Raw genomic sequence first — 24,322 nt, 5'->3', positions numbered from 1 at the left:
AACACCACAGCTCATCACCTCTTCTCCATGGAGATGGGAAAGAGGCAAAATGGCAAAAAAAAAAAAAAAAAAGGAAGGTTATTTTCATTCCAGAGCTATTCATTGAACTTTCTTTTTTCTTTCTTTCTTTCTTTCTTTCTTTCTTTCTTTCTTTCTTTCTTCTTTCTTTCTTTTTTTACTATCAAGGCATTTGCTACTTTGTTGGATGGAGGGATGGGTGGATAAACAGTAAGACGATGGACAGCAGTAAATGCCACGTGATAAAGAGATAAAGAGCTATGAAAGTTCCAGAGGGGCAGTGCTTGCTCCCAGTCTGATCTCCTGTAGGGAGATCACATCCGATGGCCTCACCGGTGAGCAAAGGGTAAGAGCTCACAGCTGGCAGGCAGTGCCCCAGGTAAAAGAGCATGAGCGAGCCCCACCGCACTGAAGCGCGGCAGGAATAAAAAATGCCCAAGGGGCCAGGCCGGTGTGGCTCAGTGGTTGAGCATTGACCTATGAACCAGGAGGTCAAGGTTTGATTCCGGTCAAGGGCACATGGCCAGGTTGGGGCTTGATCCCCAGTGGGGGGCGTGCAGGAGGCAGCCGATCCATGATTATCTCTCATCATTGATGTTTCTCTCTCTTTCTTTCGCCCTCTCCCTTCCTCTCTGAAATCAATAAAAATAGATTCTTTAAAAAAAAAAAGAATGCCTCAGGGGAAGGGGTTTGGAGCAATGAGGCCGGGTCACCAGGATCACCAGGGCCTCGGAGACCAGGCTGAGGGTTTGATCTTTACTCGTTGGCCTTGGGGAGCCTTTAAGGGCCTCTGAGCAGGGGAGGGACACCCGCAGGCCCGTTTTAAGAAGATGTATCTGGCAGCAATGGGTGAGATAAACGGGAGGCAGAAGAAATGAGCTGCAAAAGAAGATCAATTAGGAAGCGGTCAGTGAGGCCGAGATTAGAGATAATGAGGACCCACAATGGGACCAGAGGTAGGGGATGAAAGAGAACGATTTCACCACCAGACCCATCAGATTCACAACGGAGCAGGTGTCTGGGACAAGGAAGGGGCAGGAGTGAAACTGATCTGAAGCCATTCAGTCTCCAACAGAAATGGGGGAAGGGTTAGGCTTGGAAGGCTAATTTCCTGTGGCCTTGGATGGGTCCGCAGGAGATGCAGAAGGATATGCATGGCCTGCAGAACACAGCCGTGACGCTCAGCAGAGAGGCAAAGGCAAAAGGGAAGGTCCCTGGGATCTGTTCTTCTCCCTCTTCGTCAAGAAGTCAAGTTCCTAAGTATTTTGCTGACATGAGTGCTGGGTCAGCAATATTTTTCACATCATGTATATCTGTATCTACAGCTAGACTGCCATGTGTAATACTTCCAATAAAGAATTATTTTTTAAAAATACCAAAAAGAAAAACTCATAGAAACGGGGGGAGAGGGGGAGTCAACCAGTGAATGAGTAAGGGGAACAGAAGAAGAAGAAGAAGAAGAGGAGGAGGAGGAGGGGGAGGGGGAGGAGGAGGAGAAAGGGTCTAAAAGAGATTCTGAAGCCAACTGCATTGAACTGGAGAGCATGGTGTTTCGTTTGGTAGGAAAGCAAGGGTGTGCTCTGGGGTGGGTTCTGGCCGATGGGTTCTTGGTTGGCCTCTTTGGTTGTTTTGCTTTAAGGGCAGAAGTTAAAGGAGAGGAAAATGGATCTTTCCAAGCTTATCTGAAAGAAAGTGAGAAATACATCATTGTCTCTCAGCGCCCCAGTGTGATGGAGGCCTGGCGAGGGGGCCTGGTTGACAGCACGTGAAATTGATGAGGGGCCCTGTGCAGTGGGCGGCACAGGGAGCCTGTGCCCCACAGCTGGGTCTACAGACCGAGGACAGCACTGCATCCCCCGCCCTTCTGGTGCCGGCTGTGGGCTTTCGGGGGGCCAGGAGCTAGGAGGACACACTTGTTCTTGGGGCCTCTGTGTCCAGCACTTGGTAGCACAAGGTAGTGGCAAAGGGCGGGGTCAGCAGGACAAGGAAGAGGTAGCATTTTGCTACCCAGGAAGGAGAGTGGCCTTGAGGTACTCGTTTACCAGGTAGAAAATCAGTGGCTACACACCTACCTTGCCTCATAGTAGATGCTCAATAAACATTTGTAGTTTTTAATTTTATTTATTTTTCAAATATTTTTATTGATTTCAGAGAAGGAGGGAGAGGAAGAGAGAGAGATAGAAACATCAATGATGAGAGAGAATCATTGACCCGCTGTCTCTTGCACGCCCCCCACTGGGGATCGAGCCCGCAACTTAGGCATGTGCCCTGACCTGGAATTGAACGTGACCTCCTGGTTCACAGGTCGACACTCAACCACTGAGCCACGCCGGCTGGGACACATTTGTATTTTTTAAAGAAAAACTATGAATATATGACTCCATTTAGTATCACCCTCTGTCAGTGCCCTGGGATCTTTTACAAATACCGAATGCTAAGCCAAACAGGACGATGCAACAAGGCGATGACATGGGACATGCACTGATTCATGTTTCATCATGTTGTAAACCATTTTTTAAGCGTGGAAGCTGGAGAATTAAGGAAAGATTGCTTATGAGAGCTGCCATGCCAAGATTAAATGCAAGACAGACTAAGGCAATCTTTTCTGAAATGTTGAAATATATGAGTATGAGATATATTGGCATATTTGGTCACATTGCTTTGAGGTTCCCACTGTCTTTCCTTGCTAATAATCACATACACAGAAGCTTGGCCACCCCATTATTGATAGTTAAGCAATACTGCTCAAATACCATTTGCATATATGCTAATGCCTTTGCCGGGTTTGTCCTTGGCAGGGAGGCAAGGGTACATTTGAGACAGATGGACAGGAGGGAAAATTGATCACCCCCTGCCCTGCCTATGTCAGGTCCTCCTCGCTTAGAAGTGACAGGGTTTGTTTCCATCATCAACATTCCAGAACACATACTGTTTCTAACAGCATCCTCCCCAGTAATGGAAACTCCTACATGTTATGGGGCCTCACCAACCTGCTACTATCTGTGCTCACAAAGGAAAAACACAACTGCAATGATGGCGAGTGATGGATGAGTACCACAAAGTAACCCCGGGACCGTCATCCCACAGGCGTATGCACGTATGTGATGGGAAATTTCTAGATCAGAAAAATGCGGTTGTTAACAGGAAACATTCTGGGTAGCCCAGCACCTGGCCACTTACGATGGATGACAAGTCTGTGTTCTTTATTTCACGGCCAGTTTTCCTCTTCTGGGCACTTAATTATTTTTCATACACACTGCTCCAGGCAGAGGCAAGAGACACACACAGCAGTCTCATTTAATCTATTAGATTTCTCTCCTGCACTCCCGCAAGGTACAGCAGCAAATTCCAATTTAGTAATCAAGCCTGAGTCATCGAATAAATAACTCAATTTCTCATCCTTGTTCACTGAGCCAGTTGTATGAACAAACACAATGTTTTTATGCCAAGTGTGCGAATGGGCTTCCCGGGACATTGCATTCAGAAATTGCAGAGAGAGGCTGAACATCACTCAGCGTGCAAGAGCAGGGAGAGTGGTGGATAGCCAGAAATATATCTCTAAAGATGGACTTTTTCCCCCATGCAGATATAGCTGATTAGCTCTTAAAGGACTAGGACCCATTAACTAACAGATAAAACAACCTTAAAGGTCTAGGCTAGCCCATAAGAGACAAGGGTAGAAACTATTTTGTTTTAGGAAGATAATATCTGTTGGATACAAATGATTAGACCATTCATTTATTCATTCATTCATTCATTGAACTAAACATTTTTGAGTGCTTAGGATATCCTAGCCAAACTGCCAACAACATCATAGTCCTTGCTCTAATCTGCTCATATAAAGTTACAAATATGAGAATGTCTTGGGGGAAAGCAGTTTGCCCTCCTTCCCTAATGCGGGTGGGTCTCATCCAATCAGTTGGAGGCCTGAGTAGAAAAGAAAGGTTTGACCATCTCCCAAGGAAGAGGGGACTATTCTTGCCTGACAGTCTTCACACTGGAACATCCTGGGGTTTTTTCATTCCTTAGGGCACAAGCTGAAGCATCTGCTTTTCCTGGGACTTGAACCTCCTGGCCTTCCAACTGCAACTTAGACCAAAGGCTCCCCGGAGCGCCAGCTTGCCTCTCAGCCTGCAGATCTTGGGAACTGCTGGACCCCATGATTGCATGAGCCAATTCCTTATAATAAACTAGAGGCCCGGTGCACAAAATTCGTGCATGGGTAGGGTCCCTAGGCCTGGCCAGTGACCAGGGCCAATCGGGGCCTTCCTTCCCCTGGCTGCCGGCCAGGTCCTTCCTTCGTTCTGCGCTGTCCCCTAGTGGTCAGTGCATGTCATAGCAAGTGGTCAAACTCCCGAGGAGACAATTTGCATATTAGCCTTTTATTATTATAAATCTCCATCTCTATCTACCCATCTATCTACTTACCCACCTCTATCTCCCACTGGCTTTCTGGAAAGTCTCTGGAAATATAATACTTGTACTGAGCTATAGAAAATGAGGGGAGAAGACAGGCATAACAAGAACCAGAAAAAAAGTAATTCAAATAAAATGAAATATAAGAGCAAAAGCCTGAGGCTAAAAAGAGCCCAAAAGAAGGTAATTGTGGCCCTAGCTGGTTTGGCTCAGTGGATAGAGCATCAACCTGTGGACTGAAGGGTCCCGGGTTCGATTCCGGTCAAGGGCACATGCCCGGGTTGCGGGCTCGATCCCTAGTAGAGGGCGTGCAGGAGGCAGCCAATCATTGATTCTCTCTCATCATTGATGTTTCTATCTCTCCCTCTCCCTTCCTCTCTAAAATCAATAAAAATATATATATATATTTAAAAAAATAAAAGAAGGCAATTGTCATAAGATTATATTGGGGAGAGAAGCAGGGACCAGATCGCTTGATTCTTATTGGTAGGAAAGGACTTCAAATTTTTTCCTAAAAGCTGAATAACCGGCCCTTAATAAATACTTGTGTGACAAATGAATTTATGGATAAGTAGTTATTTCCCAAAGAGTGAAAGCAACTTGAAAACTCTAAAAAAAAAAAAAAGACACTGTTTTTGTCCTTATTCCGTGACAATTTCCATTTAGAGGGCCTGGCAGATGGGGTCAAAGGGGAGGGTGCAGATAAAAGTTGGCAAAATCATATGAGAACAGCAGAGGCGATGGATGTGCAGCCTCGACACAAATGAGTTTCCTGACATTTCTGCAGCCTGGGTGTTTATCTGTGGCTGCATGTGCATGAATGCAGACCGCGTTTACCGAGTATCATCAGCAATGAATCATCGCTCCGCAGTCAGTAAGGGAACCTCGCCTCCTCGCAGGAAGCCGGCCACAGCTTTGCACAAGAGCACCCTCTTCTGTGCACTCCCAGCCCAGACCTCCGAGAGCCGGAGCCACGGCCAGCAATCCCACTGCGAGCCCATCGGGAGGGAGCCACGGCTAAGGGACAGCGAGTCCCCACTGGCTCCCAAAGGCCAGATAATGCAGCATTCATTCAGAATAACCGCCTACAATGGGGAAAGACCAGGAGCCAAGTTTGAAGCTCTTTTAAAACAGGAACGGGTCCTGGCTGGTTTGGCTCAGTGAATAGTGTTGATCTGTGGACTAAAGGGTTATAGGTTCTATTCCAGCCAAGGGGATGGTCAAGGGCATGGACTTCAGTTGCAAGCTCAATCCCTGGCCCCGGTTGGGGCACGTGTGGGAGGCAACCACTTGATGTCTCTTCCTCACATTGATGTATATCTCTCTCTGTCTCTCCCCCTCACTTCTACTCTCTCTAAAACAAAAATCAATAGGAAAATGTCCCTAGGTGAGGATTAAACAAAAAAAGGGGAGGGGGGAGGGGAGAGAATAGCTTTCCACCTAATAAAATTCCGATTCATCACCCAAAATTTGGGGGCTTTTCCAGGATGCTCCTGGGAACGAAGTGAACAAAGTGATGCCCACAGTCCCCAAGGCAGAGGGATGTCCAGAGATCAAAGGAGAGGAACCAGCCCAAGTCCAGGCTGCACAGCAGATCGTGCTGCGCTTTGGGTGTAATGACTTTAAGACGGGGGATTGGGCCCTCGTATAATTTTCTGCTGCTTTAAGTAGCTTTTTCAGAGAAGAGTCCCCCATACAAGGGAAGAGTGACTACTGTCGGGCACCTGGCACAAGTACACACTTAAATATTTATTGAACAAATAAAAGCACTGGCTTCCCATGTCGTTCAGAAGAGGGAAATATGAAACCATGTCAGCGTTTATATGTCAGTTTACTGCTTGTTTCAGATAGCTATGGCCACAATCATACTGCACATAAAACAGCCACCAAAACCCCGGAAACACACAAAGAAAGCTTTTCTGTATCTCGCAAGTTGCTGGTTAGCAGGGCTGTGCTGTGGGTCTCAGCTGGGCTCACTCATGGATCTGCAGCCGTGTGGTGTCGGCTGGGACCTGCTGATCTGGGCTGGCCTCAGCTGGGGTGATTCACCTGTGCTGCCATGGCTCTCCTCCTCCTCCTCTGGGGATGAACCGTCTGTCCTGGGCATATTGTCCTTATGGGAATGGCAGAGGCTCAAGAGTGTCAGCTCTTAGAAGACACTTTTCAAGACTCTACTGCTTTCTGGTGGCTGACACCCCATTGGCCGAAACAACTCACGGGGCCAAGTTCACCATCGATGGGAATGGGGAATGAAATTCTTTCCGTGGAGGTTATGAGGAGGGAGTGAATATTTCTGAGCATGAATCTAATCTACTAATCTACCATGTAGAACCCTTCTGGAAACGTAAGGAGAGGCAGGATAAGTTAACACATGGAGAGGAAAGACCCCAGGACGCAGTCCCTACCTAGGACTGGCCACTTGAGGGCGTCCCAAGGGCCAAGCCTTAGGTTAGCCTAATCGTATGCAGATTTCAGAACTAGGCAAAGGCCTCTGTAAAGGGCTACCCTGTTGGAAACGGAACTGAGGTTCAAGAAGGCAGAGCTAGTACTAAAGGGCAGAAGTGAAAGATCTCTATTCCACTTGATAATTGGAGCGTAAAGGAGTAGAGCTGTCCATATGGGGCCCACATTTCCTCGGAGCACAGTCAATCTCCCTGAAGTTTCAGGGAAAGGGTGGACAATTATTTCATAAAGAAATGGTCAAAAAGATTGGAACTGCAGGACGAATTGGACTAGGTGAAGTTTAGGAGCTCTTCCAAATTTGGAAGCTCCATAAAATTCAAAGAAATAGTTTTTTATTACAACAACAACAGCAATAATTCATTGTTCTACTGTGTTTTGCAGTTTGGAACCTATTGCCATACCGCAGAACAGTTCTGTGAGGCGGTAGAATTGGTATTTGTTTCTATCGTATACAAGAAAGCAAGGCTCCAAATGTTGAGTGATTTCCCTACGGACACACAGTAAATAGGAGAATAAAGATGCTTCTAAGAGGCGCCTGGTTACTGCCAAATCTGATCATGAGGAGAAAGTCAGTGACCAGTCTGGACGTTGCTGGAGAAAGAAAAAGCCGCTTCCAGAAAGGTCTACCAGGACTCTGCGTCTGGAGGGCGGGCCATTTCCCCTTCATCGTCTAGCTGGGATACAACAGCGAGCTCCCTCAACAAGCCAGCTAGCGTGCTGTGCAGCCCCCGTCTTTGCAAGAGCCTTGCTTGGAGTCTTCCCGGAGTCATTGAAAGCAACCGGGCTTCCCTGTGACACAGCGAGTTTCCAGGCAGGAAAATCAGTCAGCATTTTCTTGGCCGAACTTAGCTCTGGTTTGCTTTACTCAGTTTCCCCTGTTCTCACTTTAGAGGGCGGGGATCCCCAAGTCTTTTGTATCTTTTATTTCTGCATCCGCACGTTAGACCAGATGGAAGCCTCCACAGAGGTTACCCCCTCGTTTCTCCTCTCCCCCCCGCCCTACCTTCCCAAGGCGTCCACGGGTCTCGATGAGGAGCAAGGGGAGAAGGACCGATTCAGCTCCCCCCACACCCTCCTGACAGCCTTGGAACCAACCAGATTCCTCCCTTTCTGAGGGGGAGGGCTGGTCACGCACCCCTCCCCACCCCCAGTGACCCACGCTCTCCAGCCAGGACCCTGAGCCTCATGCCGGACACTTGTTCTCAGGTCATTTTTCAGCTCGCTATCAGCACTTAACCAGCTTGACTTTCCCACTGAAAGAAGACTAATTAAAATGACAAACCTCGCATTGATTGATTATTACACGGGTGAAAACAGTAAACAACCATGACATTGCTAAGGTGTTTGGTTCTCTCTCCCATCCCTACCCCCCATCCCCACACCTGTTCGGAGGCAATGGGGGGGGGGGCAGGGAGGGGAAGGTGGCAATGGCTCAGTGAGTCTTCCCCATGCTTCCTACCCATCCAGGTCCCTTCACTTCTCCACAACCCTATTCACACCCTCCTCTCCCCCCCCGCCCCCCGAATTTAGGGTACAACAGGTAGACTTGACTGAAGGCTTCCTCACCTCCTCTCTCATCTTGTTATCGTCTGCATTTCTCAGAGAGAAAATCGAGGTCCCAAGAGGTTAAGTGATTAACTCAAGCTCACGTAGCTGCCGGACAGATTATTAATTAGACTCTGACACTTGAAAGGACCGAGAATCCTTTGTTCTCTGAAAGCGTCTGCTTTTTAATAATTAAAGTCCCTGAGCGACAGCGATTGAGCAAACATTTATTGGACATTAACGGCATGCAAAGTGCGGCTCTCGGGGCCGGGAGAGAAGTGAAATGACAGACGTGGGTCCCTCCTTCAAGAAAGGAGCTAGGCCACTCAGAGGGCAATCCTTGGGTGTCACGGGAGATTCCAGAAACACAACAAGACGGAAAAAGGCCAGTGTGGCTGGGAAGGCCACCCAGGTTTTGGGAGGGGGAGATGGTAGTGATGTCACTGGACTAGTATCTAAAAGAATCTAAACCTTTCTCACTCTCTAAACTATGTCATGTGCTATGTTTGCTTCCAGGAACTGACAAGGATTCCCACAGCAACATGAAGAGTGCTGAGTGCAAAGACCAAGGTGCTGAGTGCAAAGACCAAGGTGCCGAGTGCAAAACCAAGATGGCAGTGGGGTATCGCGTGCAAAAGGACCGTGAGCAAAAGGGCCAAGTGCAACAGAATGACTCAGCACGCCTGAAGCATTTAGTCACCATCTGTCACCACAGCCTGTGAATACAGGAGGCTCCTCCCACTGGGAGGTGTCCCTGGGATATGAGCTCACCCTTCCCCATTCTTTGGTCAAAGAATCAAGTTTCTGCTCTGCTTGGGCAAACTCGGCCTCATTCTATTGGCATGAGCAGCACTGGGCAGAAGGACCTTGGTTTGGGTCCCCTACCCAGAAGGGTCGCTAACAGTGACTTTTAACAACTACAAGAATGATAATGAGTTAGTGCCCAAAGAAACAACAATTAAACGGAGCCTGGCCCTGGCCAGGTAAGTCAGTGGGTTAGTGCATCATCCTGACACCCCAAGGCTTCGGATTCAATCCTGGGTCCAGGCACATAAATCAATCAACCGATGAATGCATCAATAGCGGGACAATGAATCAATGTTTCTCTCTCTCTCTCTTTCTCTCTCCTTCCCTTCCTCTCTCTCAAAAATTAATAACAAATTATTTTTAAAAACCAACTAAGCCTACATTCTCCCTTCTTTTAAAAATTATATATATATTCTATTGATTTTTTACATAGAGGAAGGGAGAAGGATAGAGAGTTAGAAACATCGATGAGAGAGAAACATTGATCAGCTGCCCCCTGCACACTCCCCACTGGGGATGTGCCCACAACCAAGGTACATGCCCTTGACCGGAATCGAACCTGGGACCCTTCAGTCCGCAGGCCGACGCTCTATCCACTGAGCCAAACTGGTCAGGGCCATTCTCCCTTCTTTTAATGAACAAAGCCACTTCCTTTTCAAGGATTGAAACAGAGGCCATGATCGCTTTTCCTTGACCCCCACTGGAGTCTTGGTTCTTTCCAGAAGCCCTCCCCTCGGGTCCCAGCCCCGGCGGGTCCAGCAAGTCCTGCATTTCATCCCGGGCGCACAGAGCCCGGTGCCTTTAGAAGCCTGGGTGCATGCGGGAGGCAGCAAGCCTCTTCCTTGTTTAGTTTCTTCCCTGGAGTAACTGAGCTCCTTCTCACAGTTACGTGAGCCCAATGGCCCAGTGTCTCGGGGCCTCTGCGCGCGGACCAGTCACCCCAGCCACTCCTGGCAACGGCTCCGTGAAGACAAATGCGACTCTTCCCTCCGTTTACAGAAAAGACTTGCTTTCTAAACGGGTATCCTTCTGAGTCTGGGTTTGTGTAAGAAAAACCTAATGGCTGATCTGCTTTCTCAGAAGCTTACATGGGGTTATTTTTTCATTGGCCTTTGAACAAATGTAGCCTGAACCACAAATTACTTAGAAACATGTTCTCTCCCAGCACACGGGAAATAGAATTTGTTGGACAGATTTAATGTAAAATTATTTAGCACGGTTGATAAATAAACAATCGAAAACCACAGTTTCAAAACAAGAGAAAAACGAATGATATGAAACATATTTTCATATTAATACTTCCTATCTCCAAAATTTAAAAAACACACACACCATAAACCACTACATATTGGCTCTTTTTTTTTTCTTTTCCTTTTTTAAATATTATTTTTTTAATCCTCATCTGAGGACATGTTCATTCATTTATAGACAGAGGGGAATGGAGAGAGAGAGAGACAGAGAGAGAGAGAGAGAGAGAGAGAAACATCGATTTGTTGCCCACTTATTGACATATACACTGGTTGCTTCTTGTATGTGCCCTGACTGGAGATTGAACCCACAACCTTGGGGTATCGGGACGATGCTCTAACCAACTGAGCCACTGGGCCAGGGCCCAGGACCTCTCTTCACTTCACCCACCAAGGAGTAGCAGGGAGAAGAGAAGAGACTCGTTATACTTTTTAGTTTGTCGCAACTAACTATTGATTCAGGCCATTCATTAGAAATTCAGCAACAATAACCTTCTAATCTTAACGGATCTTGATGATCGCGACTAGCAAATGGGCTCCTGCCCTCTTCACCTCTGTTCTTGTCAGGTGACCAAATACAAGGTCTCGAGAGATCACTGTTACTCCTTTACACTGTTATTTTCCTGGACAATTTATAAACTATTTTCACGTCTATAGGTTTTTCTGAATAAACATAAAAGAGATGAAGGAGCCCTGGTGGGTTTTGCTTAGTAATTAGAGCATCAGCCTGCAGACCAAAGGGTCACAGGTTCGATTCCCCATCAAGGTTACGTACCTCGGTTGCAGGTCCCCAACCCCAGTAGGGGCATGTGCGGGAGGCATCCAATCGATGTGTCTCTCTCACATCAACATTTCTCTCTCTCCTCCTCCTCCCCCTCCGCCTCCTCCTCCTCTTCCTCCTCTTTCCACTCTCTCTAGAAAATCAATGGAAAAAATATCCTCAGGTCAGGGTTAAAAAAAACCAAAAAGATGAAGGAAAGTCTCCCTATTCCCCTCCAACTTCTTTTCCCTTCAGAAAGTCAAGGAAAAGTCACAATTTTTTAAAACTTCTTTACAAACCCAAGAGAAGTGTATCAACCAGTTCAATAAGCAGGCCGTGGAAGTGGAGAGAATCCGGTACCTTAAGAATTGATGCAGATGAGAATGTCTCCGAATTCACGTGACCTGTCTCAGGTGGCAGGGAGGCCAGGAACATTGCCATCATCGCTGAATTTGATGGAGAGAGTGACAGTGAAGGCTCTGATCTCCAATTTCCACTCATGAGACCATCGATGTGTTTCACCTTAAGAAAGCCCAATCGACATGAAACCTTACAATCAATGCCTTCCAGCACGATTGATTCCAATGCAACAATGCTTGTTTTCTTTACATGGAGAGTGTTCTGCAGGTATCTGTCCCTGAGTGTGGGGCTGGTTCAAAAGAAGGCAGAGAAGTTCATTGCTCGGCCAAATGGGAGATCAGACAGCACTGCTCATTGACGATAAATCTAACCGTCAAGGTGAATTGCTTCTGGCCCTAAGCTGGTTTGGCTCAGTAGATAAAAGGTCCTGGGTTTGATTCCGGTCAAGGGCATGTACCTTGGTTGAGGTTCCCCGGCCCTGGTCGGGGTGCGTGCAGGAGGCAACCAATCGATGTGTCTCTCTCACACCGATGTTTCTCTCTGTCTCTCCCTCTCTTCCACTCTCTGTAAAAATCCATGGGAAAATATCCTCGGTTAAGGAGAAGGAGGAGGAGAAGGAGGAGGTAAGAAGAAGAAGAAGAAGAAGAAGAAGAAGAAGAAGAAGAAGAAGAAGAAGAAGAAGAAGAAGAAGAAGAAGAAAGAAGAAGAGAAGAAGAAGAAGAAGAAGAAGAAGAAGAAGAAGAAAGAAAGAAAGAAAGAAAGAAAGAAAGAAAGAAAGAAAGAAAGAGAGGAAGAAGAGGAAGAAGAGGAAGAATTGCTTCTGAAATCAGACCATAAACAATTTTGGGGGGAAAGATGTGCTCGCTGAGAATCGGATTTACTGTAACTGAGTTATAAAAGGAGGTGCCTCCGGAGGCGCTTCCCTTTGGTAACCGTATCTGTTCCCTTGCACGTCGCCTCTCCCCAAACAACTGCTAGGAGCTGGGTCCCAGGAAAAGCAACGCTATATTCCCAGCTTGTGTGGTGGGATTGGTTGCCTAGCATTGCAGTAAATTCTGCAAAAACAGTTGGCAGAAGGCTCAGACTCTCGGGGCGAAGTGAATGAAGCAATCACACAGGACCGCGGGGCATATTAAAGAGGAATGTCCAAATTAGAGCACATGATCCTCCCTTCTCCCGGCCCCAGTCCTCCCAGTAGAATGCTTCGGCTGCCCAGGCTGTAATTCAATAGGCGACAAGGCTCTTATTAAGTAGATACAATGAAATAGGGCCGAGTTTTTGGTTGCATTAGTGGAGTTAAGTGCGTTTTATTAGCGCTCATTAGGAGGAAGGGAGACTTGGAGCGAAGGATTCATTAGCCAAAAGGGGCCCCCGTGCCGTCGGGTGATTAAAGGGCCAGGGGCCGGAGGACGGATTCCGGGCCACACACAGCAGATTCGGAAAGTGCGTCCCCCGTCTCCCGCGTGACGGGAGAGTCTGAGAACAGTTTCGGGGAAGAAATGTGAGGTCCAAGTGCAGGTCAGCTGGAAATATGTGCTTCTTTCGAAAGCTGTTAATTTGACATAAGGCAGAAGCCCGAGAAAGCAAGCACAATTGTGATTTATGCTTTGGATGGGAGAGGAAGTCATTTGCTTTCGGGATTTAAAAACAACAACAAAAAAAATGCTACCAGTTATTCAATTTTGAAGGACAGGTCACAAAAACTGCTTTGGTTCTATTTTGTTGTTAGCGAAAACCACCACACACACACACACACACACACACACACACACACACATCACTGCTCTGAAATAAAAGTTTCTCCCCCCAAAGTAAAATGAGCATCTTAAACAGCTATTCCTGCTCCATTCAATTTCACCAAACATAATTTTGAGTGAAAGGGCTGAATGATAATAAATTTTAAAAAACCCCAGAGCTACAGAATTTGGGAGTCTCCTTGTCCTGTTCTATCTCCGTGACTCGGCTCTCTGCAGTAGCCGGTTCGGTGAAACGTGTCAGCTACTGGCCTATTATTAACTCTTATTACATCTCGGCTTTCAAGTGTCTCTGTGTGTGATTCTGGCCTCCCCTTCCCCATCGTCAGCAGTAGCGCTACAGTCGGCTGTCCTATGAGCCCAGCAGGTTCCAAACCAAATCCGTTACCAAGGCCCTCCCTTCCCTACCCCTTCTCGTTAGCGGCATCATGACCCTCAGCGCCATTCAGGGTGCAAACCTTAGCATCTACTTCTTTTCTTGCCTTTCACACGCCATCTCTAGCTCCTGAGCCCTGCCACACACCTGCCTTCATCCTCTCTCCTCCAAGCCAGGTCTTCATCGCTTGTCCCTCGGACTACGGCCATGGCCTTGACAATGGGGAGAGTCTCCAGTTGCCATGACGACGCCATACCTTGCACACAGATGTCCAATGGATCTTCCGCAACCCTCAGTGGGTTTCGTCGTCTCAATCCGTGCAATGAGCATGATATGCTCTGTCTCAGAGCCGTAGAGTTCAAACAAGACAACGGATCAAGCCCGCATACTTGCCACCCATGATTCACTTCTCTTCTGCTGTTCTCATTCAATCCTCTTGGCCAGGAGTACACTGCCCTCATCTACCCCAATTCAAATCCCATTCATCCTCTGAGACTCAACCCCACTTGAGCCATCCTGGACCTCCCAGATGGAAGGGACTCCTCCCTGCTCTCAGCAAAGAGATCTTTCGTTATTCTTATCAGTTTAGCAAATGCTAAAATTTTAAGGACAGGGTTTACATCTAACAGACTTTCAAAAAGTATGTTTTTATTGATTTCAGAAACGGAAGGGACTCCTCCCTGCTCTCAGCAAAGAGATCTTTTGTTATTCTTATCAGTTTAGCAAATGCTAAAATTTAAGGACAGGGTTTACATCTAACAGACTTTTAAAAAGTATGTTTTTATTGATTTCAGAGACAGGAAGGGAGAGGGAGAGAGAGAGAGATAGAAACATCAATGATGAGAGAGAATCATTGATCGGCTGCCTCCTGCACGCCCCCTACTGGCGATTGAGCCCCAAACCCAGGCATGTGCTCTGACTGGGAATCAAACCAGCAACTTCCTGGAGCATGGGTCGACACTCCACCAACTGAGCCACACCGGCCGGGCTAAAAGGTTTTTATGAAGTCCCCTATTTATGTATTCTAGAATTATCCACTACTAATGAGACAGCACTGCAATAGTCTTGCCAACTATAAAAAGAGCAAAAAATTATTCTTTAATTTTAAAAATGTGAACTATGTCAACTTTCTTTGGACTCAGTATTTTAAACCTGAAGTGGGACTAGAGTTCTGAACAGAATGTATGCGTTGGACGCAAAACAGTACCTTCCTTCTACAAGACTCTTCTTGGAAGCCAAGAGCTTTGTGTGTCCAGGGGAGGTTTCCATTGTCCTCCGGAGCTTGCCATGGGCTTCGTGGACTCGCCAACCTCTGTGGGAGACTTCTTTTGTGTCTTATGTCCTCGGAGCCTTATAGGGAGGAAAGAACGTACAATCATTAAAAACTCCCACAGGTTTCTTACTTGAAACCTATGGATGAAAATTAATTCCCAAGAATGAGAGCATTTTATGTATTTATTTATTTTTAATCATAAGCTTTCTTTCTTCTTTCCTTCTTTCTTGTTCTTTTGGTGACAAAACCAAATAACATAACCACTTGGGCAGCTCTCTGCCTGAGGCTGTGTGGAGTGTATTCAGAGCTGTTGAAGGGAACACACACACGAACAGACAGCGTGACCGAAGGCCTGAGCTGCCCCAGAAATGGGGTTTAAGACACACTGCCAGTCCGTAATGGACTTGGGACTAAGGGGTACTTATTATTTGGTTTAAAAATGGCAGCTATTTAGGGTTGGGTTTGGATAAAAATGCCCCGGTGAAAATTCTGATTCCGATTTTAACTGAGAACTTATTTTAAATTGTTATCACTTTTTAGCACACTGTATCTTTTTTCCTTTCTGACTATACGTAGCACATTTATTCACTCACTTCTTCATCCTGTTACTAGGCACGGGTCCGTTCTTGGGAAAACTAATGCAAATGACATCCTGTTACGGTTTAATTTACATTTCACTAATGACTAATGACACTGAACATCTTTTCATGTGGTTAATTGGTATTAATATATGCTCTTTGATAAAGTGTCTGTTAAAATATTCAGCCTGATTTTTGGTTTGTTTTCTTATTAATTTGTAAAAATTCCTTATATTCTGAAAACATTTTTTTCACCACACATGTGCTTTGCCAACATTTTCTCCCAAACTGTGGCTTGCCTTTTGACTTTCTTTTTTTTTTTAAATATGATTTTATTGACTTTTTTTAGAGAGAGAGGAAGGAAGAAGGAGAGAGAGTGAAACATTGATTGGCTGCCTCAGGGATTGAACCTACAACCTGGGTATGAGTCCTGACCGGGAATCGAACCAGCGACCTTTCGGTGCATGGGAGCCACACTGGCCATGCGGATTCACTCCTCAGAGTTTCTAATTGTCCTTTTGCTTTTCAGCCTCCACGCTTTTCCTTCTGCTGCTCAGCACACCTGCCCTGTCCTACTGTGTGTGAAATCCCGCTCATTCTGCAAACTTTTACTGTCTGCACCTAGCCCAATGCCTTGCACACAGTAGGTGCTCAATAAATCATGAGTTAATGTTTGCTCTATCTCTGCTTAAGTATCTTAGGATCGTAGGAGGCAGAAATGGTCGTCTTATCACCATACAGCTAAGAAAGTAAAATAAAAACAAAAAAAAAACTCCGGCAACAAAGAGCACACAGGGTCATGGACCTCAGGGGGGGGCGTCCAGGACCCCATGTCAGAAATGGATGTTCAGGCAGCAGGAACACACTGGAGGCCTGAGCGCAGGAAAGTACACTGGAAAGTTTCGCCAGTTGGGTCCACTCCAATTTGGCACAAACAGCCCCGCTTTCTCTCCAGGGTTCTTTCTCTCAGCATCACTTATTAATGCTAATTAGTCGAGGGTGTGCCGTGATGCAGAACACTTGCGACCCCAAAGAATTAAAGAGGGAGACTGTCATTTCTCAGACGACCCGGGAGGGTCAGCAAGAATAAGCGATGGGGGAGGGAGGGAGGGAGGGGGCGGAGGGGACTTCTCTCCCCAAAATTGCACTGAATTAAGTGCAAGTAAAAATAAATCCACATATAAAACAACTGTGCAAACGTTACCAGTATTTTCACAGCTGGGTTTCTTTGCCTAAAATACTTAGCACTTACTTTAGAAAAGTATCTTCTAAACAGAAATGGTCTGACCCGGGATCGCAGGAGCTGAGCCCCGCTGCTGGGGGACATTGGCTTTGAACTTCACGTTCGCCCAGACAGGACTAAAAAACAATGACTTTTCTTTTTCAACAAACAAGGAGCTTCATGGTCTCGGATTCGCATTGGGCTGTGGTGAGAGACCTTCAGGTCACCGATACGGACCCCTAGTCAGGCTGACTTTGGGAAACCGGATTCCTAACGGTCAGCATATTTATATCTGGATGCAGACGCTGAATTTAGAACGCAGGAAAACACCAGGTTTGTCTGTTTCCATGGCAGTGCAAACACCCCACTTGAATAGCTGCCCGGCCACTTATCATAGCAGGATTAGTGGTTTTCTAAAAAGGATCCGCATTCGCATTCCTGGTCTTTATTTCCTGCAGATATGGAGGGGGTACGCCATGGTCTTTGGCTTCCAACCCCGATGCCACGGGGCATGACCAGTCATTCTGACTCACTTGTAGGGACTCTCCCTGCGGACATGCCCCCGGATATAGGAGCATGGGTGGGGCACATGGATGAAGATGCAGCCTTCATCTCCGAATGCCTGGGAGAGAGGCTATTCCAGTGACTGTGCTAGCTACATAGAAAATAACACTGGAAAGGTGTGCTATGATTAAAATGCCGTGTTGGTGTCATCTTCCATTCATTTACTTAATAGCTGTGTCATGAGTGATGGGACTGCTATGTGTCTGAGTACTAGTTATTAGAATACTAGAGGCCCGGTGCATGAAATTCGTGCAAGGGGCTCGGCCCTTGCAGCCCCGGCTTCGTACGGAAGGTCATCTGGAAGGTCGTTCGGCTGTCCGGTCTAACTAGCATATTACGCTTTTATTATTATAGATACAAGTGGAATAGACATGTTTTAATAAGCTGGCCATTTAGCACACACCATGCCTATCCTTAATGGGATTTTTTTTTTTATTTCCTGCAGATATGGAGGGGGTACGCCATGGTCTTCGGCTTCCAACCCCGATGCCACGGGGCATGATCAGTCATTCTGACTCACTTGTAGGGACTCTCCCTGCCGACGTGCCCCGGACACAGGAGCATGGGCGGGGCACATGGATGGAGATACAGCCTTCATCTCCGAATGCCTGGGAGAGAGGCTATTTCGGTGACTGTGCTAGCTACATAGAAAATAACACTGGAAAGGTGTGGGATGATTAAAATGCCATGTTGGGCCCTACCCGGTTTGGCTCAGTGGACAGAGCGTCGGCCTACGGACTGAAGGGTCCCAGGTTCAATTCCTGTCAAGGGCATGTACCTTGGTTGTGGGCACATCCCCAGTTGGGGGTGTGCAGGAGGCAGCTGATCAATGTTTCTCTCTCATCGATGCTTCTAATTCTCTATCCCTTTCCCTTCCACTCTGTAAAAAAATCAATAAATATATATATTTTTAAAAATGCCGTGTTGGTGTCATCTTCCATTCATTTACTTAATAGCTGTGTCATGAGTGATGGGACTGCTATGTGTCCGAGTACTAGTTATTAGAATACTAGAGGCCCGGTGCACGAAATTCGTGCAAGGGGCTCGGCCCTCGCAGCCCCATCTTCATACAGAAGGTCGTCCAGAAGGTTGTCTGGAAGGTCGTTCGGCTGTCTGGTCTAACTAGCATATTACGCTTTTGTTATTATAGATATAAGTGGAATAGACATGTTTTAATAAGCTGGCCATCTAGCACACACCATGCCTATCACTAATGGGATTTTTTTTCCAATTAATAGATATTTAGGTCAAAGCAAGGGAGTCTTCAAAATCATCCCCCAAAGTATACGTGGTAAGAAACCAGTCAGCACAAATAGTTATTCCTTCTTGGTCAGAGTTCAGAAAACATTCTTGGGGCTTACAACCCCTGGCCACCATGACCTTGAACTTGTATGGAGTAACTCGTTGACATCTCTGCACCTCTCGGTCTTCGTTCCCTGCCCAGGTTGTGAGCCCTGAGCCTCAGGCTTTCTGCCTCCCACCTGCCTCACATCTCCTAGTCCTGCGGGCAGTGTTGGCTGAAGGAGGATTTTAAGGAAAGGCGAGAAGGACAATCAACGGTGAACACAAAAGTCAAATGGGACTGTGTTGGCTCTTATTAAGGTTTTTATTTTTATTCTTTTAAATTATCATATGCTAACATTGACCTCCTTTCTTCGGTGTACGCTTCTATGAATTTTAACATCTTTATAGATTCGTATGACCACCACCATAATAAGGATACAGAATGGATACGTGTCAGGGAGCCAGCCCAGCACGTGGGGGATTCTCTCCCGGGGTAGCTTGAGGGGAAATCAGGGAATCCCAGCTTTGGGGCGTGTCACTGATCCTTCTAGAAGACACACTGTGTCCGATGCAAATCTCTCCTCCTCCTTTCCAGCTGCAAATGTTACAATGAGGGCCTGTGGTTTGATTTCACCCTGTCCGACACCCAGCATGCCCCGAGGAGGCTGGGGGACTAGTCTGCTCTCTATTGGCTTCCAGAAACTGATCCCCAGACTTTAAACATGAAAGCGAACGACACTAGGAACCAGGGGCGGCCAGAAAAAAGGCTTTTGCTTTCCTTTTTTTTTTCTTTTCTTTCCAGTTCCGTATTTTTGTCTTGCAGAGTTGGATTTGGAGCTAAGCAAGGTCGGTTTGGGGGCAAGGCAATATTTAGAAGCTCAGGATGCTTGCTGTTGTGGTGCCAAAGGCATCGAGACCCTTTTTCTTTCTTTCTCGGCAAGAGAAAACAGAAGCTCGTCAGCCCGGCCGGCCTAGGAAGTCCAGGAGGCTTGAGGTGGAGATTAAACCTGGCTCCCAAACGGCAAGGCTCCTGTTCTGCTTCCCTGCTGAAGAGAGTTTCGTCGCTGTTAAAAATGGTTAGCACGCCACACGGGTTGGCTTTGTAAATAATTTAGAGAACTTGTGACCTGGAGCTTTCATGGCGTTGATGTAACTGCTCTGGAAATCTTCTGACTTGAACTTGAGACTCCCTTTCGTACAGCTGCAGCCTGTCCACCATCAACAGCAGTCTGTACCCAGAAAGCAGGAGGGGAGGGGGTCTGGGAGCGGGGGAGACATCCTCTGAAGAATTTTTCTGGGATGCAGTTCCCGACCTTGACCACCAGGTGGCCGTCTTCACACGAGCAGTCCTGCTTGTGCAATGTACTTACTGCTTAACTAACTGCAGGATTACTTTTCGAAGCCAAAGCAATGCTCCCCAAGTGAGTATAACTGTGCGAATGCGAAGTAAATTCTCGAAGCCAAAACCGAATAGTTTTCAATTCCTCATCTAAGCAGGAGTAACCAGTTGGACCTTGTGTTTATCTTCTAATGCTGTCGGGAAGAACTCACCGGGGGCAGTAAGTGGATCATGGATTTGGAAAATGGTGGGGGGGAAACATGTCCTGCCCTAACCGGTGTGGCTCAGTGGATAGAGCGTCGGTCTGCGGACTGAAGGGTCCCAGGTTTGATTCCGGTCAAGGGCATGTGCCTTGGTTGCGGGCACATCCCCAGTAGGGGGTGTGCAGGAGGCAGCTGATCGATGTTTCTCTCTCATCGATGTTTCTAACTCTCTATCCCTCTCCCTTCCTCTCTGTAAAAAAAATCAATACAATATATTTTTAAAAAAACACACACACACAAAAAAAAACATGTCCTGTTCCCAAACCTCATCATCTGGTGTTCGTAACATCCACGGTTCCTAGCGTGCAAACAGGTTTCTGCTCCCAGGGACGTTCTTTTTGGTTAAAAACAGACGCATGGCGTTCTGAGCTGGCGGCCGCGCTCTGCAGTGACTTTTGGATGCTGCAGTTTCTACCTGAGTGCGTGCTTCAATCTCGAGCCTTGGCCCTGACACGGCTGAAGCATCTCTCTCCCAGGAAGTGTGAGAATGGCAGTTGAGTTCTTTCCTCCCAGAACTGGGAGTGACATGTTATGGTCCAGAAAGTACCACGGAGGCACTCGGGTCCGCCCTAGGGAAGGAGTGCTGTGCTTGCGGTCAGCAAAGAAACATCACCAGAGTTCGCAGTTTCGTGGACACCTTTCCTATCTCCTCGCTCCTTTTACTTATTCATTTACTTACTTTTGTTTTTATTTTTTATTTTTTTTAGTTACTCCAAACTGATAGTTGCCATTTGGTTAGGAGTCTCTTCCTTTCCCCCTTTGCTTGTCAAATAGTTGAGTTCTTTCCTCCCAGAACTGGGAGTGACATGTAATGGTCCAGAATGTACCACGGAGGCACTCGGGGTCGGCCCTGGGGAAGAAGTGCTGTGCTTGCAGTCGGCAAAGAAACGTCCCCAGAGGTAGCAGTTTCGTGGACACCTTTTCTATCTCCTCGCTCCTCTTACTTATTCATTTACTTACTTTTGTTTTTATTTTTTTTATTTACTCCAAACTGATAGTTGCCATTGTTTAGGAGTCTCTTCCTTTCCCCCTTTGCTTGTCAAAGCACAGATGTTTCTGAGAGCTCTAGCTGTTCCTTATTTATGCCTTTAATGAAATTACACGTAGATGTGAATTTTAAAAATCAGCTAGTACAGAGGATGCGCTGAACGAGAAAGCACAATGCAATCCTGTAGAGCCGTTTTGGTGGGGGCGTGGCAGGGAGAGGAGATAAACATATCGACTATCAGCACCATGTTGAACCCCAAGACTTCTGTTGTTGTGAGTTTTTGTTTGGTTTTGTTTATTCATGTTGATGCCTTTAGGACCTGAGACCCTGTTTCTCCAGCAGCGATGGACAGATGCTTTATGCCTTTAATGAAATTACACGTAGATGTGAATTTAAAAAATCAGCTAGTACAGAGGATGCGCTGAACAAGAAAGCACAATGCTATCCTGTAGAGCCGTTTTGGTGGGACCGTGGCAGGGAGAGGAGATAAACATATCAACTATCTGCACCATGTTGAACCCCAAGACTTCTGTTGTTGTTGTTGTGAGTTTTTGTTCGGTTTTGTTTAATCATGTTGATGCCTTTAAGGACCTGAGACCCTATTTCTCCAGCAGCGATGACGGACGTGGAGCTGTTTGAAGCAGGAACAGAAACACCCTCAGGCTAGTGTTCTCCCCAGGGTTGCTGGCCTGTCATTTCTGCCCCCACACGTATTTATTAAAGTTCAGTGTCCTCCCAGATTTGGGGTTTCTTAACCCCATTTCTGATGTCATTTGTTGACGAATTTGACCAATGTTTACTACTTACTGTGAGCTTCATGCTGTGGATACAATGAAAGTGCCTCAGAACCACTCCCCTTTCTCAAAAGAAACCAGTGAATAACATTCTACCAACTCTTTCCTAACTACACTCCTGGTTCAGATGGAATACGATGAAAATATTTAGGGCTGCTGGTGTTTGTGGTATAGAACAATTTTCTGGTTTTGGGTTATGTAACATTTTAAAATATATAGTTGTTATGTTTAGAGAGCACTGTTATTCAAATAGGGGAAATAATGAGTCATATTACAGTGGAGGTGGAAGGCATTCGGATGCTCTTTCCAATAGCATTTAAATCTTTTTAAAAAAATTATTTTTAGAGAGAGAGGAGGGAGAGGAAGAGAGAGAAACATCCATGTGAGAGTGGAACATTGATTGGCTGCCTTTTGCACGCCCCCTACTGGGGGACCCAGCCCACAGCCGACTGGGAATCGAACCGGCAACCTTTTGGTACACAGGACGATGCCCAACCAACTTGAGCCACGCCGGCCAGGGCTCTCCAATATTATTTAATTCACCTGATGGATGCAAGCAGCGAGGCAGGGATTGCTATATCAGGTCTATAAACAGGAAAATTGAAATTCACCTAGTAAAACGATTTTCGCTTGGCCTCGGTGGCCTGGATATGATTATTTTGCTTTTATTATTATATTTAAGTCATTACATCTGTTTCCAAAATGTTCTGGAATGGAAGAATTAACAGGAAGCAAGTTCTGCAACTGAATCCCCTTTCTCTCCAAGCATAGCATCCGTGGTGATGAATGAACCGAGGGGAAGAAATAAAAGCAGCCCCAAACTGAAAGGAAAAACCGCCCGGCTGCTTAGGGGAACCTTGGCTAGCACGGGATGGAGAGAAGCCATCCCTGTGTCTCCTCTGAAAACCGTTCTTGAAAATCCCAAGCAATCGTCAAAAGGCCAAGGGAGTGTGTGTGTGTGTGTGTGTGTGTGTTCTTTAACGAGGCAAGATGAAATGGTGGCAAGAAATTTGCGTTTTTTTTGAGAATGTCACCTTGGGGCCAGTTCTTCTGATTTAAAAAAGGAACCAAGCCAGGCCTCTACTACTTTGTAAAGCTGTGAAAATACATTTGCGGAAGCAAGAAAGGGCCCCTGTGAAGTCGGTGTGAGATACGTTCAGGGCCAGGGAAGTTTCTAGACCCCGTCGTCTGTTGGCTAAGCCCTGATGAGTTTGCCAATGATAAACTTTTGCATTCGTCTTGCTGCTTTCCAATGAAGGATGTGATTCATGAACTCACCAGTGCTTGTTGAAGGTCAACCAGCATCCTGTCCCGGGCATGGGAATGAGCCAGCTTGAGTCTCGCCATCACGGGGCTCCCGGTCTAATGGGATAACAAAAAGACCGAACTGTGAATTTCAAATGCTACACATGATCCCAGCAGTGCTCACAGTTGATTCCATCACACACTAGGATGTACTTGAGCACGGCCTTAGAATACAACTAGCTTTTGGCCAGCCATGAAGTGGGGGGAAATGAAGGATACTATGAAAATGCAGACAGCATGGCATTCTGTACTTGGGGAAGAAGCGGAGAACAGTGTGGCCGGACCATGTGTGTTTGGGACGGAAGTAGCACGAGGTTAGGATGGAAAAGTTACATGGAAACAATGCGATGGTAGTTCTCGGTGCCATGACAAGGAGCATTGAGCTCTTATGTAAATACTATGATGCTTGACAGCTAAAAAGCACACAAACAAAACACCGCATCCTGATGTTACCACTCAGGACTCTAAGTCACAGGACCCCCGCTGCACATGGCTCAGAAAGAGATGTGATTGGTTCGCATAAGTGAAGACGCCCATTAGATGTCAGGCGCAGCTGAGTTCAGGGGACCAATGGCATCGCCAGGATCCATCGCTCTGTCAGCTCTGGTCGGCCCCATTCTCAGGCCCCTGGTAGGGAGGTCTGACCTCAGCCTGCCGCGTGACCTTAAACTCCCAGCTGGAAAACCCAGTCTCCTTCTGGCTTAAGTGACAATGTTGGCACTTTATTCACTATTTGTTTCTATCTTAACAGCACGGTGGTTAGAGGAGAGAATCTGTATGATATGGGTTCTTTGAAATGTATTCGAATTGCTTGATATCCTTGTAAATTCTGTAAATAATCCAGGAACTTGAAAATAAGTTTTCTTTTCCAATTATTGAGAGCAGTTTCCTGTTATATTGTTAGAATAACCTTACTAGATTTTTTTGTCTGCTAAATATTATATCTAATAACAAATATATAATTAT

The sequence above is a fragment of the Myotis brandtii genome, unplaced genomic scaffold (genome assembly GCF_000412655.1).
Source record: "Myotis brandtii unplaced genomic scaffold, ASM41265v1 scaffold231, whole genome shotgun sequence".
In the NCBI taxonomy this organism is placed as follows: Eukaryota; Metazoa; Chordata; class Mammalia; order Chiroptera; family Vespertilionidae; genus Myotis; species Myotis brandtii.
This window is presented reverse-complemented; position numbering follows the sequence as displayed.